Raw genomic sequence first — 19491 nt, forward strand, 5'->3', positions numbered from 1 at the left:
TAGATCAAACTTATTGTTAGTTGGAGTCTTAGAGAATGGCTAAAACTGACGAGAAAATCTCCTGTACATGTAAAAGGTGAGAGTTCGAAACTCGCCGCTGACGTCCAAGAGTTACGTCTTAGAAATTCGAAGAAAGAGAAACGTAGGTGTTCTGAATGACTCCTTACAAATGTAGATTGATTGTCTCTGAATCTAGGATAGCCTACGAAAAAGTAAGGTGAAAGGCATTTCATAATATCGAACGTCAACGTGCCAGGTGACTCGATGATTCGATGTCCACTTATCTTACGGAAAGATACGCCTCTTAACATGTTCTTAGCCGTGTATTAATCGCGTTCAGGAAATGATATAATAGTTACGGACTTGATTATGCTCGAATTTTTCCGTCCCAAAGGAAAAATTAACTATCTGGCCCTTCTTGAATTGAATTGAATTAAATCGCACGAATATCATTTGTCACATACAATTTTTTATAAAACCAATATTTAATACTCCAGGAGTTTGAATAGCATAAAATAGTATGCACACAATCTTATTTCTACAGTATTATAAAATCTCTGTTCAGTTTCTTTTCTTTCTTTAATTTACATATAATGTTGGTAATATTAATGAATTTCATCGACTATGGTACGCATAATAATATTTTGTCGTACTAAATATATTATTCATTCGTTGTAAACGAAATTGCAAATTTCTCTGAATTATAAACTAATTGATTATCCTATTTGATATAAAATTGCAAAATTATGAGAAGGAAGTTTATAGCCTGTAATTTGTAACTTGTTAATTCATTAGTATTATTGGTTGGTAAACTATTGTGCAACAGAGCCCTGATAAAATTTCTTTGGGAAAAAAGTATAATTACGTGTCGTACGTAATACAATTGCTGTATCTTTCAGTGTAAATGCATTGTGTCTCACATGAAGAATCTCGTGAATGATTTATAAATTCGTCTGAAATAACCACATTTCGTCATTATATAATTTATGCGACATAGAATTGGAATGCGGAGTTGAGATAGATTGTTGTTGCACATCTGTTAACTAACTCATTTTTCATATTTTTCTATTGAACGTAAGAATGATGCAATCATAGTTGTTATTATGTTTTCCAATAGATTCTGATGTTTAGTTCCGACTCATTTGCTTAAAACAGCGTTTTTTAATTGTCAACACTCAGTTATCTCAGTATTTCCTTATGTTCAAAACAATGACCTAACATAACGTGACAAAGTAATTCCTCGATATTGAAATATTAAGTTTCTAAAGACTCAGGTCTAAAATTTCACAGGTAATAACTAAGAGCATCTGTTTAAATCATTATTTTCATAAATTTCTAGACTAAACATTATTTTCTAAACTCTAGATATTGTATTCGTCATATTTTCATAAATTTCAATTTATAAATATAATCACACGTAATATATAGCAACCTTCAATGCAACCGAGATATTTTTCTACTTCAGTCGCGGGCTAAACTGCTTCGCATTAGGAGCACCACTCTATCAGACTTAAAGCAGCGAGTCACGGAGATTCCGTAGCATGACGTACTATGCTTCATAAATCGCAACCACGTTGCACCAGATCCGTTCGTTTCTCGGAATCGTTTTCCGTATATCCAACGATTGACTAACGCAAACACTGCGAGAATAATTCTTACGAACTAGGGAAATCACTGCTCATTAATCAGATGTTCGATGTACATATTTATTGATCCACCCACTATTCTTCTAGCTGAGTTTTTGTTTGTCGGTTTCGTTATTCTTATATATATATATACTTTCCCTGTACTCTTATTTCTTTACTTTTTATTTTTTTATTGGTCCATTACTCCTTATCATATGATTCCGTTACTTTTTTATTTCCCTTATTTTTGTTTCCTTTTTTATTTCGCTGTTCTTTTATTTTTGTATTCCACTGTCGTTTTCACTTCTTCATATCTTCATTTCCTTTGATTACATTTCTCATGATAACGTTTCATATTGCGTGCCAAATGAAAAGCGAGTAGAATGGGCAACCATGACGCACAAGTGCGAATGCAGAACCGTCCAGTCTTGTGGTCGACGAAATATTCTTAAGGTAGATTATTTTGGGGGAAAAGAAGACATTATTCCTTGCTAGAACTGCCATGAACTTGGAGGCGTCGTGCATTTTCAGTGGTTCATAGAGATATCTGCGTTTCTGCCGTATCTTTTTCCTCCATTTTCGAGAAATCCATGGTAAATATGGCATTTCCCCATGAATGCTTCCGAGAGATTTTTGTGTATCCGATAAATAGTGTAACTTTTTACCCAATTATTTCTAGGAACGATATCTGGTTTTAGAACGCATTGCAACAATTATAGGAATACTTCAGTGCCGGATTTCAACTAAGAAAGAGAACGATAATAATTTTGGCAATTTGGAGAATCGTTTGAGATCTCGAAATCTCTTGGCGATCTCGTAATCGTGTTAAAGGACTTAAATTGTCTGCATTTTTTCGAATCTGACATGAACAATGCTTTTGTATTGTATAAATGCATCGTATAATTAAAAATGATATTTATTTAATTATTTTAGTCAATTATAAATTAAATTCGCTCTTCCAAACGATATTCAGACGCGTCTAAATAATCAAAAAACATTGCGAAAAATTTTCATTTTCTCAAAGATATTAATTCGCATCACTTATTGCGATATTCTAAGCTTAATTTGTAATTAAATACTTAACTCTATCATACACTGTATGTTAGTATGTAAGTTTGCCACTTGCCTTGTTGTAATTTACACTCCATTTTTTTAACAACATAACATACTCGTGTATTTATATCTTTAATATCTTATATTATTAGTTACTTATCACTGTAGTCTTGTATTTAATTATTATATCGGTATCAAATAATCTACGAGTATTTACATAAAGCAATTTCAACAGTACAATCTTAAGCAAAGAAATAAAATTGTTAACATATCGATATGGCTTCAAACTCGCACACATATTTAATTTTGAAGCTCCATCCTATTATGAAGGGTTGAAATAGTTTTAAAAAATTTATGTTTCATGCTTTGTATTCGGCTATATTTTTTTCCTTTTTGTTCTTTTAGTAAAGCTATCAATTATACATGATTAAAGGCAATTCAATGAACTTAGAATGATGGAATGAGCCCAAGATTTTTTTAGTAAGGAAAAGGATCTTTATATAATTGAATTCAGAATCGAAAGATTCGCGTAACTTTACGTCATTGAGAAAAGCTTGAGAAAATCCCCCAAATTATTGGAAACAAGTTGTCATCATTGTTATTATATAGACGTGATTCATTCTCGATTGCGTACATAGTGAAGTACTAAAATCTGAATGTTATCTTCGATATCTACAACGTGTAAACGTTTGATTGGGTACATTACTCTTCAAACTAGGTAGTTAAAATCACATAGGTTTTTCACGTAACTTGATAAAATATTGAGTAATCCTCTGAAATGTATATAACGGATAAAATTTTTTCATAATCATAGTTCGGTTTTATCTTTCACAAGGTCTTCGAGATTAACTAATTGCCTATAATGGTTTCTTCCATGCTCATCGAATACTATATTCCGATAAATGCAAATACTTTTAGAAGATAAAAAAAATATACTTAGATTCCAGTGCATCAGATCAATTTTCTTAGAACATACGTTTCTTTTCTAATTTATTGAAAGCTAACTGTATCTGTAATCATCGTTTTTATTATTACTTAATTACCCTGAAGGAATATTTAAAAGTGATGAACTTGTGTATTGAATTAAACTACAGATAGAACTAAAAGTTAAATTGTAACAAAAACATTTGTGAGCCTCCGGACATTTATAAATACAAAATTTTAACTATATGCATAATGTTTCATCGTTAATTTATTTCTTGAAAAAAGATGCATTTGTGTCATTCTTACGTTTATATTTTGTTCACCGAGCCCTTCATTGAATTATTTTGAACAGACTGTATCTCATATTTATTAAACCATTAAATTAAAACTATAGAAAATCCCAAAAGCATGATAATTCAAATTACCATAAAATTCTTCAAAAATCAAATTACTACAAATAAAGTTTACATGCTGGAATGATAGTATATTTCAAAGCTATATCTTAGTATATTTTGTTTTCTAAAAACGAGATTATAATGGGTCGAAAATGGCCATGTTATTCTTAATGCGACCGTACGAGGGCACGAACTAACGATACTAACGGGTTTCTTTTGCAAAATGGTTTTATACCATTACGAACGAAATTCACTTGAACGAGAGAAGTTGCTCGACGTTCGATGGTTAAGCTTATAACGTTCCAGCCGGCTCCGTAAGAACTAGAAATCGGATAAAAGTCTTGTGCAATAGCTTTCTTAGCCGGCGATGTACTTGAAATTCCTCGTACGCGTGATCTGCTTCACTTTTAGCATCGCAAATCGTTAATTTCGCCGATTATTATGATCTGTGTTAACATTTCATGACGTAACACTGTTGCGCTTCGTTACTTTAAACGATAACTCACGCTTAATGATTTCATATATGAAATAAAAATAATCACGATGCAACATAGATACAAATATCTCGAACAATATTTCATTTTTAATAACGTTACACGAATTGCGTAGAAATAATTAACGGAATTCTTTGCAATTTAATTATCTTGTTAATATTTTCGTCAGTCGAAAAATCGGAAAAAGAGAAAAACATTCTTTAAATTATTTATTCTTTCTTAGAGAAATATTGATTTTCTTCCTGCTAGCCATATTCCTTTACTATTTTATCGATCTTTTAAAAAAATTAGTCAGCACGAAACTAATACAGATAATAATTATACAGATAATTATGATAAAACTTCTCAAGGGATTGCCAAACATTGGTCCCGTAGAGATAGATGAACTGACTTTAAGCGTATATATTCAATGTTGGAATCTTAGAGCACTTTAAATATGTGTTTTCAGCTATGTTCTAACAGTTCATAAATTTTCTGGAATGTCAGTCATTCATCATAGACACGCATGGAACCGAGTTATACAAATGCACATGAGTGATCTAGGCATGTTCCTCGTTTCAATTTAAATTCAGTGAAGCATTTGATCCCAGTTATGAAAAGAAAGGCAAGGAATAAAAGATTTAAATCGCAGAGAAACATTCTTCTACCATAATGTTGCAAATATAACGGAGAATATCACGTTTGATTGAATTATTTGGGATGTTTAAATATACTTATGTACAGTAGTATATCTGTTCAAAGAGATTGGTAATTCGTGAGAAACGAAAGCGCCTTCGAAGTTCCTGTTTCATATTCAACCTTCCCTAAGGCGTCTCGTACGATCTACCCGGATTTCCCGATGAATAATAACGTCAGCAAAGCTTACAACGTGAAACTCCCGGACTATCCCGTTGGCCGTTTCTCCTCTATGATCAGTGACGTAAAAGACCTCGTGACAAGAGTGGAAATCACCGGTTTGCCTTCGATCATGACCAGCCGATTGTGTGATTAATGAGATATAGGATAGTCTACGATAAATCGACACCGTTATTTACTTGTGCTGCACTCGTATTCTACATACATACGACGTGCACGATAAGCGACCATCCGTTTCTCGTTCAATGGTTTTCCGACGAATCTAAGCAGGCGCCACGATTATGGTGTTGATAATCGTTCGAAATTTCAAGTGAGATTAGTCACCGATAATGATAATACATTTTATCGGTGATAATCAAGTAAGCAATTGTTACACATACTTCATTTTTCTTATTTTTCAAGATTCTACGTTATTATCTGATTAATTCCCGTCACAGATGTTTAATACGTTGGCTATCGTTATACGTTGCTTATAACAGTATATATCAGGAATATCTGATAGATTCGAGATAAGTTTTATTGCGTTTGGAAATTTCATTTGTCCATTGTATTCGATGAACAATGCACATCGTAATTCTTGCCAGAAGAAATCTATTGCCGATGATTATTAAATGAACATTTATGAAGTAAGTTAATTGTTATTAGTATAGTTAGTTGTTATTGATATAATTGTTATTAGTATAGTTAGTTGTTATTGATATAATTGTTATTAAGATTTCAATTAAGATTCAACTTCTTGGAAGAAATATATTTTATTAATAAATTTAGTGTGTTTCTCCTTAATTTTCTTTGGTATTCCATACAAAATAGTACTTATTCAAAAATTTAATCATTTGGTAGAAATCTTAACTTTATCTTTTAATTCAATCATCTTAAGACAATCTCGAAACTTGACAGATAATAAAATTTCATATCAATATCATTCGTGCTACTATAATGACGTACAGAAATTTCACTGAGGCAATTTATGTTATCCACATTTTTCTTATGCGGTATATCTTTATTTCTCGAGTACTTCCGGAAATTGTTGAAATAAAATCGTCATGTTATGAGTATTGTTCAAGTTTCGTATTAGACAGATGTCACGGCTAACATTGAAAAGTACGATAGTAGAGGCTAGTGTCTCGTACATTGGAATTTTACAGGAGGAATGCCTCGGAAAAGTTGTGCTCGTCGATCGACACTCATCCGGAATGCGAAGTTATTCCATTTAAAAGTTTCCGATCGACTTTACAACGTTGAAATAGTCAACGTAGTTTCCCCTTCAGTGCAACGTTTCAACCTTATACGATCTTTTTCTCCTGTCTTGTCATTGACTCTGGAAGATCCTATTGAATTTTTCTCATCACAAGGGAACAATTTTTCAATCTTCAAATTTTGTGGTATCTTCGGATTACTTTTCAAAAATCGAAAGAAATGATTCTCATCCATTTGGAATTTGAATTTCTTTCGGATCAATGGGGAAGTAAAATTCCGGATGGAAAATTCCGTCGAATCTTTCCGTCAATAAGAAAACATAATTTTTCGATCTTCGAATTTTACTCAATTTCCAAATGATTCCTTAAAATGGTGAATCCTAATTGGTCGCAATTTTTCAGGAAATCACGATCATGGAAAGTTCTTAGGTTAAAAATTCTTGTTCCTTACACAATATCCAGATTTGTCACGTCTTACTCATTCAACTCGATCAGTTATCCGTGGGAACGTCGATTGATAAGCTACTAGAAAAAATATAGAAGATAGTAATTACGTAAAATATACACATATTTATACATATATATATATATCTGCTTTGTTTTAAATTACTCACTATCCAAAATAATTCAGTTCCAACTATATCTGGACTAGTCTCTTTGATCTTTGCTACACTACCGATCTTCATTAAATTATAATACCTACTATCTATCGATCGATTTATAATTAAAAAGATTTCATTAGACGTATACTAGACATAACTAGGGAATACGCAATCGTTATTCATTCGACTTAGATAAAAGTCGGACGACACTTCAGTTTGAAATTCGTAGCGTTATTTTTTCCTATCATGCCTCTGTCAAGTGATTCCAGATCGCTTCAACGATATTCTATACACGCTGAAATGGAAATTTCAAACGACATTAATTCATTTCTGAATTTTATTTCTGATGCAATTATTTCAGTACAAGCTGTTAAAATATCTGTTCTGTATTTGGATATTGATTAAAATTCTACAAAAGAATTCCTCCTCGATTGACGTCTTTCTAGACGCAAATAAAAAATATGAAACAATAAGATTCGATACGTTGAATGAAAAGTACATTTGGAGAGACACATTCGGTGATCCATATTCGGCTGAATTCCTAGAAAACTTTAATAAAAGATGTGAAACATCGTATTGGAACTCGCCACTGTTCGATATGAAAATGTTCGTAGGCGTGGTCTGTGAAGGAATTCGAAAATGTTGATGGCTTGTTATTGGCACACGTGGCATCCTCGTTGGAAAATTTACTGCTAAACGGAACACAAACTCAAACATTAAAATCGACGGTGCAATCAAAGCCATCAAAAAATTATAGTGCAAAATATCGATTGATAGCTCGAGACGAAACGACCAATTACTTCTTACAATATGTATAAGCAACAACTTAATTAAAAAAACAAAAATACAAGGAGAAGAATTATAATGTTTGAATTAAAACTCGACTTTACGAATTTATATCTTTGGATAATATTTACATATTCGCTTCACAGTGATCTCTAATAGAAAATAAAATCTGGACCTTTTACCCTTATTTTGTATCAAAATAACCAGCCTATTTTTACTTTCGTGTTTTCCCGTTTTCTGGAAATTCATGAATACCATCCTCGTGAAACAGCGAGAAACAGCCATAGTGACACGCTGCACGCGCGAAGGCGTCACAGTTTTAGCAGTATCGACGTGTAAGAGTACGTAGGCTCGTTAACAAGTCGTATCAACAAACAGCAGCGTGTTATTTCTCAGCATACGTGACTACTTTGGCGTCACACGACGTGGAAGCTACCAGTCTTACTCAGAAACTGACGTACCGTAATGTGAAAAACATTATTATATGGATATAATAATGTGCGTTCAGACAAGTATCCATCATGGTGTACTTTTAACCATTTCGTTATATTGACGAACATTTTTTAATATTAAAATTCCAATCTTAATGATCCCAGATTCTTTCTCTTGCCATCCCGTGCGTGTAAAAATTACTGTAAAGCATGAATGGCCATTTTCAGTATCTAACAGGTGTTGCTAATAGTTGCGATAGACCAAATTGGTAATTTTTAAACTGATAAAATATTTGAAAATGTTGGATTGTTTCTGAGCAATATAAAAATACTTAAAGATATTCTGACGTAACGAGATGGGTCTCTTGCAATAATGTACAATATTGAGTAAAATAACTAAATAAATTGCATCAGATTGCACTTGATGATGACAGCTGTGTTGATTGATATACGAGAGCGATATTAAACTGCGTAACAAGATTGAAAGAGATTGTTGTCGAAAGCTATAATTCATTGAGATTAAGAAGCGATGGATTAAAAGTATTAAACGATTAAAGTGTGTGAAGTGTTTGAAGTGAAGTATCTGAGAATTGCGACTTAAACGACGATATGAATATGTTTAAGTGATAATACACACGAATTTTTTTTTGTTGAGTGTTTAAATAAACATGCGCTTTCTAAGATCATTAGATAAGAATGTTCGAAGAATGGGAAATATACATTTCTGATTGGTGCTAGAGCAGCGATTGATATACAAATATTGTTATATATAATAATTAATATTCTGATAGCATACAGGGCACCAGTGTTCTTCTATCTGAAGATCACTTCAACCGAAATAGCTGAAATATTTTGTATATAAAGATAGAGAGCATCTTATCACATGTTGAGCTTCGATGTATTTTCCTATGTTGTACTTAGCAACCTGATTTGAAAAGAAATTAATTATACTAAAAAATTAGGAATATTTTATAAAGGAGATACGAAGAAAATGTATTTTGTCAAAATCTTTTTTGAAATTCTTAATATTGCAATATGTATCTGATTGAAAGCTGATCAACTTTTGTTCGAAACATTTCATTGTACGATTATAGGAAGTGCGTGAGAACTTGCGGGACTGATTTTTACACCATCCTGTATATCAGATACTCAGCTTTTTATTATCAACGAAGCCTGCTCCAAAACTATTCGGCGATCTCAGACTTGTAAATCATTTACAGAGATCACAAAAATGAAAGTCGTAGAGATATTCGATTCTAACGGACAATAGTAATAAAAAGATGAGTAAGAAGGAGCAATAAAGTTTCTCATAAAAAAAGGAAATTTTGCACACTCGTTTATTTAACTTGGTAAACCCATAAACGTATAAATTTTCGTGAAATCGTACGGAATAGCACTATTGCTGTTACACGCAACTTTTATTATAATAACTCCTTTTACAACACATAACGCTTAAATAAGCGAAAATCAACATAACGAAAACATATTCGCGGTATTTTCAAATTTATTGTAAATGCACAAAAATCTGAATGACAGAACAGCTACGATGTCGTTGAAGAAGAAATTGAAAGTAACCATTTATGTTGGCATCGCGCGAGAAGAAAATGACAAAATAAAAGGAAAAGCGTGCAAATTTGCAAATAGAACGAGATTTATCATCTAGACTCTATTGTTTATTTATTTACACCGACTTTATCATAGCTGAATTATCACACGAATGATACAAAGAAGTCGGAGTGCATGTTTATTTGATTAAATAGAATAACCCCCAGCGTTGCAGATAAAGTGGTAAATAGGTCCATGTATATCGCTATGTTTAATATTTACAATAATAGCTGCAACGCTTGTTGTTTTTTCGATTTATCGAAGGAACATAGTAAAATGGAACATCTCGGCAGCATAGATTTTATATAACGCTTGTAACCAACAAATAATTCTAAGACTCATTTGTATAATTCTCCAAGGATAATCGATTAATCTTGTAAGAATAATTGACATGGTACATTAAAGATCTGTGATTACATTTCTCATCTACTCTTCATCTTCTATGTAGGTAATTGTAAAATAATAAAAAATAATAGAACATTATTTTAGTATGCAAAATGCGAATATTACCAATGACAAAAATGAATAATTAAAAAAGCGGTTGTCTACTTAACAGTACCTCGTAATGTATAGTGTATGCGAATGTACTTTTGCATAAAATTACACGTAATTAATGAACTGTTACACATACGTAATTAACGATGTGTGAAATACACACGATCTTCCATTTCGATGATACGTAACGTGTGATGATCATTATCGTTTTACACATTACGTGATTGATTGCGTTTAGTTACACCACGATATCGTAACAAGAACTTATCTACTTAAGTGTCTATTAACTATCTAAATATTCGAAATTAACTATGTCGCCTACGTGATTTTGATAATCATGCAATCTCGACTGAATCAAAATACCAAGAAATTTATTACATGAAAAACGTAATTCTTGTCTGATTGTTCATTCTTCTTTATTTCCCTTATATCTAAAAATTATTTTCCTCGAGAAATTTTGCACCTGATGTATAAATAGACAAATTGCGAAAGAAGAATTAACAATTATTTACACTTGTAATCCTCTAAGAATAAAACGTATTTATGTAGAAGAGATACGACTGGCAAGGAAAACCACAGGAAAAATGGAAAATGTCAAATTCTAGGATTTCTCAAAAAACGGAAATTTATTTTTCAGTATACAATGTCGCAACTTTATATTTTCTCATAGATAATATATTTTCATTATATGAAAATGAAGAATTCTATTCCATGTTTTATTCCGCATCATCTTCAACTTTCACTTACAATTTTAAGTAATACACGACACATTAAACTGTAAAAAATGAAAAGTACATTATGCACAATATAATTTCTTACAACTACGGTAAACTTCAGGAAAATTTTTATTCAAATTGATGCAACATAGCCAGTGATGAAGAACCTGAACAAGAGCATACGAAAGTATGATTCAAGATCAAAATTCGTTACAACTGACATTCCCCTTTTATCCCGTGTGCACTTCACATACGTATCCAATATATTCATAAAAGATTTCTACAAGTTTTGAGTTTCGCGAGCAACTGTATAATACCAGCTGTTATATATTCATTCTAACTAGTTTTTGTCATTTTTTAATTATATAATTACTAGCTTTTATTATGCAAAATGAGGTAGAAAATGTGATCGAAGAACACCATAATTTCGAAGCAGACACAAGGTCAGAATAGTGGCACTCGAGCAGCGAAGCTCGATCGCAAAATCACTCGGTTCCCAATGTTACCAGATTTCATGTAAAATGGCTATTTTAAGCGCGGCCGCTAATGTTTTTTTACGCGGCCGATGCGCTCGAAAAAACAAACATTGAAGTAGGACAAGGAGCGATTAGGTAACGCAGAAAGCAGATCGACGTCGACGCGCGAGAGTAACCTACGTCACGACGCCTCTCGACTGCCGTCTCTGATAATCGTCGCCTGCAGATTAAAACGCAATGACTGTACACTTTTCTCAAGACACGTTATATGCGAATCTTGAAAAAACGATACCGTGTTACGTCATCCATTACGTTTGCGATCGTTCGACGACATATACACATAATACGAGGCATACCCATAGAGCAAGTTCCGTTAACAAATATATTACTGTTGCAACGCTGAAATCGCGAATAATCTTCAGACTGTAAAGGTGGATATTTTACGCGCGAACAATTTCGACCTACTTGAAGATTTTTCGAACTCCCGAAGTTAATCGTCGTTTGATTGGTCACTCGAGTAATAGTACGGAAGTCGAATATAGTGGAGCCACAGACGTTAACTTCGATCCATTGTCTGTAAAAGGTCGAAGACCTGTCCTAGATCCATGTGAAACTTCGAAGCCAGACGATCCTATCGGATTCATAAGAAGCATCTTCTGAATCCATGCGCGAATCAAAAGCATCGAGCCGCGTTAGGAATTTCGAATTATCGATGGGCTCCGATCTCCGAGTCTACTCGATGACGAGAATGACATAACGTGTTAGATATCTACGTTATTCTCCATTCCCTGCAAAAGAAAAAAGAAAGAAAGAAAAGAAGAAGAAATGACAGAGCACGAATTTTAGCGCAATATTTCTTCTGGTATTTTCTTGTAATTGATGTTATCGAATTTCGTTGAATTTAATGTTACGATTACGAGAAGGAAATTCTAAATGAATTTTATTTGTTTAATATATTTTTCGTCGCCATTTCTTGTCTGGTTCTCTAAAAGTTCCAAAATTATCCAAAGTTCGAAGGAATTGAAACAAAGAGCGTGAAGCAATTACTAGATAAACATCTAAGTAGCAGAATTTAAACGAGAGGTTCGTCTTGAAAAGGCTAACGAAATTAAATTCCCAACTATCCAATATAAGTTTAATCGAATTTAAGTCGCGTTAATTACCAATAATTAAACCACAGGCGTGGTCTAGTATTGAATATAATGGAGGTTTAATCAACTCGAATGCTACGTGGAATAATTACTTTCAAGGATGCGTGTCCTCGAAACGAGACTCGTGTTCCAATAATGTGCCATCGTGCCAAATTCGAGATTCTCACGCGTTTTAATGAAATCGACGCGTTGGTGTTACGTCGACTACTCGCTCTATGGATATAAATTGGGGAGTCCATTTAAAGTATCTGCTTTCGTTTATTTTCATAACATTTTTTGTCGTGCAAGTACTCGATGTTTAACAATGTCGAAGAAACGAACAGTAGATAGCAAGGAAGAAATATTCATAGAAAAACAGCGTGATCATTATTTGAAGCAATTAATTATTCGATGCATATAGATTTGCATCGATGATATACGTTTCATATGAATATTTATGGGGATTCGTGATTTTATAAACTGACTAAACATCTCTATAGATTAAAAAATAGAAAAAGTAACGACATAGTAAACTTATTCTTTAATTAGAATTTATTCTTTAAAATTCTTATTGAAATTTACTACTATTTATACGGGGTGAAACAGTAATAATATGTTTCTGGGCAACGGAATTGAGAAATCTTCGTTTCACTTCGAACTTTCACTTTGTTTCATCTTCGAAATATCTTTTTTACATTTTTGCGCGTACAACGTGCATTTTTGCAACTTTAGCTCTCTATTAAATGCCCGAAAATTCGCACTTTGCTAGACATTCTAATTTGAAAAACTTCAGTTCTTCGTCGATTCTTTTTCCCTATGCCTCCCCGAAGAATAAAATTTAGATCGAGATCAGTCATTCGCGCGTATTTCTCTCAAAGCGTTATTAAAGAAAAGTAAAAAAACTTTTTTTAATGGCTTTTTAAATACAAACACGGAATATTTGTAATCACCGGTTCTTCACCACGTTCTTCGATAAGTAAATATTTAATAAGTAAATAATAAAGTAAATATTTCATTTTCCATGCTCTGATTTATTTGTCGATGGCTTAGTAGGAGATAAAATTTCCGTCAAAGAAAAAAACATCGATGCATCGATAAAACGTGCATTCAATGGAAACCGATATCGGTTGTATGAATAATCACGACCAGATGCAAGGCAATAACTGATCGCTTCGCAGTTTCATCATGACAAATAAGAGCTTTCGTTCAACGATATTTACAATTTACTCTTATATTAGAGAATATCACACGCGCCGAATGACACATATCAAACAGATATCGGAATCTATACAATATGACATTCGTAAATTATCATTTCTGCGAACACTTTATTCAGATATTCTGTTATCCATTTTCTTGGGCGTAACGGTGAAACGAAAAATACCAAAGATACGAAAGCAACTGTAAGAAATTTATGCTATATTTATATTATATTATGCTATATTATTTATGCTATAAGATGAGGTTATCATGCTGCAAAACAAGAATAGGTTTATCATCAATCATCATCGTAATCATTGCTTGTTAATATCCCTTTTCAATAAAGAAATTGATAAAAGATTGAATTTATTACTCAAAGAAGCTGATTTTAATTTTGCTCCTTATCAAACGCGTTAATACTCATCCATCATACTTTCACGTATCTTGGCACTTTTTCAAAGTTAACCACGTATAACATTTCAACGGCGTAAAATTAAAGACGACGCTAGAAATCAAGGTACTGTTCTCTCTTTATACTTCCTACTTTTATTACAACTTATAAAAATCATGATATATAGTAATCAAGACGTTGATTATTAAACCGTGGAAAACCCTATGCCGACGTTAAATATAATTCAGTTTTACTCTTCATCGAATAAGACAAACTATATATGCATCGAATGAATAAATATTCATATCTTTGCTAATTACGACAGGTGTACCGACACATTTAAAAAAGAAACGATTAGCTGAATAACGCTATTACGAACAACTCTGTAAAACGATGATCTTTTGAACGCAGTGAAGACACAAAAGAAGATAATTCGATCGTTTGCAGGGTGAAGGAACGAAGAGAGAGAGGGAGGAAAATTTCGAGAAACTGGGAAGTAACGTACAGGAGGCTTACCAATCGTAGGGAAGCTTACAATCAGCGAATTTGCGCGGAATGTCGAAAAACAATATTTATATCGGGCGAAACGTGGGCAAGAGACTGTTCGACGAAGATACTTGTGCGAAATATTATTCGAACGAGGGCCTACGTGATTCCGTGTACGTGCTCGTCGATTCGTAGAGAAGGTGTAAGGTCAGTTTCCAGCGATCTCCGTCTCCCACTTTTTCTTTTCGGATCGCTCTCTCAGAATGAAAGTAGCGACTAACAGACGTAAAAATAATCCGCGTTGTTTTATTTATAGACTGTGAAACTTGTAGACGGGCGAAGACGCCGATCGACGGCCTACGTTGCCTCTCTTCTGCCGAATAATAGAGCGAATGACGAGAATCGAAAAGAAGGACAGTTTTATTCGACTAACGTGTTACCCGATATCGAAATTACTAATTTCTAACTAATTACGTGTAAGTGTTAAATTAGACTGCGGATTTTTATGCAGATACATAGATTTTGTATATCGAGTTATCACATTTTGCATATTTCTTTCTAAATCGAGTTTTATCTGCTGCAATGTATGATTCATGAATGTGATTCACGATACCTTGGTATAATAATCGTCGTGCAATCCGCTTATCAATTTATATCAAATATAACCGTTTATAATCTGAATCTATATTCATAGTACCTTGAACAAGTGTACACAACGGTAATAATCAGATAAGAATGAATTCTACTCCGATTTATGTCACTGAAACAAGAAATAGGAGAAGAGTTTAGCCGTATTCGGAAGAAAAATCTTGGTCATGATGCAGTATTGAAAATTTCAAAGATTCTAGGGCATAGATACGTCCGTGAAAGGACCGGAAAAGACATTCATTTGGCCAGATAAACGGTAACAATTTACGGCAGAGAACCTCGAAAAACTATCGTTGATTCTTGCAACGAAAATTGTGAGAACTAAATGCCGATACGTAAAAACATAATAATTCGTATTTCGTAAATATAAGTATAATATGCATGTATTATGTGCGTATATGCATTCTGCATTATGTGGCGTATACCCTTACATAATATGGTATATTTTCTACACATAAGTTGAATATTCGAACACGCTTTAGCCGCATAAAAATCCGCAGTCTATTAATAACGCTTACATAGTTCTCATAACAACTACATGAATGATTTTAATTAAAGTGCTGTGTATATCTTTTATTTTTTTCTCTTTTTTAAAAAAGCAATACTTATCTCTTGTTTAAGTATGCATAATGATATTTTATTTATCGTTCTATTAACGTTCATCTTGTGATTGCATTTTCTCTGTTGAAGATCTATGCCTCGTAGAAGAAGAATCTGATTTAAGGAAAATCATTATTTACCACGTTTAAAGCTTCCCAGTGTACTTCGAACTTTTTTGGATATCTCAAGTTACGGTTATAATCTGTTCAAGACTTTTGCAATTACTAATTATATGAATTACCTTACAACGGTACGCAAAAGTATTGGCATATTTATCATAGGAAAACTTCCATACAAGCAATCTTATCTTACCGCATTGTAGTACATTAGTACATTATTACACTTTTGCTGACGTATTCTTCCCATTTATTACTTCGATCGATCGATAGTTTAGTGAAGCGTCTAAAACCCTAAGTAAAGTTTCACCCACGTGAACATTATTAAAACTAGTTATCTGAGTATTTTCGTCACTAAATTAAATGCGTATCTAGATGAAAGAAATGTTAATCGTGAGATGTGAGCTAACAAATCATTAAAAAGAGATCCTTTAAATTGTATAAAACGAAGAAGAGGATATCAGAAGGCAGAAGAAGGTAAACATCGATTACGTCGCCTCGTTACCCGAAGTATATTTCCAGAATATCATTAAAACACGGGACGAAAGAATTAAGCGCTGTGATAATGAAAGAGATTGTTTTCGGATGAAGAAACTTGCTTACAATTAAGAAAAGTAAATTCAGCCAAAATTAATCTCTAACGGAGAGGTAGCGCGTAGAACATTAATTAAATTTATGGAACAGGTGATTCAGTCGCGTATCTCGAAGCTTGAAAAATAGCGTTTCTTCAAATTATTCGTGTCGCTTCCTATTCGCTGCGAAGGATCTTGCTGAAAGATCCTAAAAGATTAAGAAGACGACGCAAACGGCACTGTAATGTATTTACAGGACCATATAATTTCTTACAATTATTATTTAAGTATTAGGTTGTTCCAAAGGTTTCGTCTTATAAGGAAACATCACAACATTTTTTGTTTTATATTATTTTATTGAATTATGTATAATCATAATAACAGAAATAGAACAAAATGAATCACACATAATTCAATAAAACAATATAAAACGAAAAATGTTGTTCATTCGTTATTTCCTTATAAAACGAAAAAAACTTTTGGGACATTCTAATACTTGTGCAAATTGGGAACAAGACCGAAAATTTATACAGTGTATTTCGTAACTCGTGCGATTCGTTTCGGTGGTGGATAGGTGAATGAAAAGTCTTCGTACGAACGTATATCCTATTTGACCTTGTTCTAGAGTTATAGTCACTTTTATATTACAATAATCCACGACAGTTTATCATCGTAGAGGGTAATCGAAATGACCACCCACGGTTCACACGCAAGATTGCAGTTATCGTGTCAGAAAATTTCACAGCCTTTCAAAAATTCCAGCTGTGTGTCGAATAATACAGACCGACGATAGCCACTTCGAACACTTTCTACGAAGATAAGCAGTTGCGAATTAAAAATAACTATAAATTTCGTAACAAGGTCAGACGGGGATACCATACATGTCCGTATGAACTTTCTTCGTTGTTTCCATGCCTCCTGTCCATGCCTGAAATCGGTTGTCTATGTCATGAAACACCCTGTACAAATATACAGCACAATACAAATGAAACGCAATACGTACGTAGTAGTTTTCTATCGCAAATATTGAAATACTTTCGTGACCCAGAATACATAGCACCAGCAGTAGCATGCATAAAACAATATCTCACTTTGTCTCGACATTTTCCTTTGTCCCGCTTTTTCCTGATCGTTAAAATTACGTACCAACGATGCAACGTGCCTGTATGCCGCAGTGGAATGAGCGTATAGAGTCAGCATGGAAAAGTACATAATATCCGCCTCCCGTTATTTCCACGAATTCTATTTCCATTTAGGAAGAAAATTATAATACTTTCCATTTAAACCATCGTGGAATATTGTTGAATCTCGAAAGTTGCTTTAGAAATCCGAGATGAAATTATGGTGAAGAAGAAGATATATGGAGGGTGCGGCGGAATAACACGTACAAACGGTCACGAGGTGATTCCTTGTGAAAAAATAAGAACAAAGTATGGAATAAAATTTGTTCATTTAAGGTTTAGTTCCTGAGAAAATCGAGTTTGAAAATTTAGCAAGTATGAGATCGATATAATCGTGCTGCTGAAGTTTGTCGGCAAAAATTCGATACGTACATTTGAACGTTTTAGATGAGTTTCTTAAAAAACTTATAATTCTTCTCATCTTTTTTTCTTTTTCTTTTTTGTTTTCATGCTTTGGTGTGTATTTTTTACCACTGGCTATGTAGCGTTAATTTGAATTCGAATTTTTTCTAGTTTTACAGTAATTATGGGAAATTAAAATGCACAACGTACTTCCCACGTTTTACAGTTTAATGTATGTTTAATGTATTAATTTAAGACTGTAAGTAAAAATGGAAAAAATAACGCGGAATAAAATACTGAATAAAATGTTTTATTTTGATATAATACGTACGAGAAAGTATGAAGTTGTGATATTCTATGTAAAAAAATAAATACTCGATTCCCTACAAAATGCTAAAACTCGATATTTTCCTTCTTCTCCTAGATCCTTCGTATGATACGAAAGAAAACATTCCAAATTTCATTAAACGTCGCTTGTCTCATCTTGAGTCTCCTTCGCCCTAAAATCCTCTTAATTCGTTTAGAAACGAATAAGTCTTGCGATTGATCCCTGGAAGATTGCGATTCAGTATAAATATTTTGGGAAAGCAACCCCGGCGAGTGTCGTCATCTGCTGGTTATCAACCGGTTTAGCCAGCCAGGATCGTTCGACAAACGTCGACAAAGCCAGTCTCGACTCTTCCTTCGTTGCGGAACGTTGTTGATCGCAAAACACCCGTGTACGCGAAAATCCGCCTCAAATATCGCGAAACAGATCGCAAATGAGTTTGCAAATATACATGCTCTAACACGTTATCAGCAGTTTCATGTTCATTCTAATTAGATTTCTTTGTTTCTTTTGGTGTCAGCAAAAGCATATTGGAACGAAGATGAAAGTTTAATGAATGTTCTTCAGGTTCTTCCCTTCCTTCAGATGAATACGTTTATTCGCAGTTTCCTTTAGGAATATATAATCGGTAGAATGAGTAGTTCTAAAGATATGCGTACCTGGTTTGTCAATCCTTTCGTTTGATGTTTGTTGTTACTTTTAAGTGAATCCTTTCGGAAGTAATTAATCGCGTTAACTCTTTCATCGTCAAATGATTTAATAGCTACGAACACTTTTATCTGTCATTTCTTTTTCTTATTCTATTTTTTCTTTTTTTTTTTTTTTTTTTATCTGTCACCGTTGT

The 19491-nt window shown here is 33.2% G+C and overlaps 1 protein-coding gene across 3 annotated transcripts in view; it reads left to right on the forward strand.

The window, feature by feature from the left end:
- Window positions 1–19491, forward strand: part of LOC132914069 (putative fatty acyl-CoA reductase CG5065) — a 38570-nt gene that overhangs the window by 15722 nt on the left and 3357 nt on the right. Inside the window, exon 1 of one of the 3 annotated variants that reach the window (XM_060972881.1) lies at window positions 18978–19309. The exons of 1 other annotated variant lie outside the window; for it this stretch is intronic. The gene's annotated coding sequence lies outside the window, so the exon portion shown is untranslated. Of the gene's footprint in view, window positions 1–18977; window positions 19310–19491 lie in introns of those variants that run through there. One more of the 3 variants, XM_060972891.1, reaches the window with a different exon arrangement.

This window comes from Bombus pascuorum, chromosome 1, assembly GCF_905332965.1.
Source record: "Bombus pascuorum chromosome 1, iyBomPasc1.1, whole genome shotgun sequence".
NCBI classification, from domain to species: Eukaryota; Metazoa; Arthropoda; class Insecta; order Hymenoptera; family Apidae; genus Bombus; species Bombus pascuorum.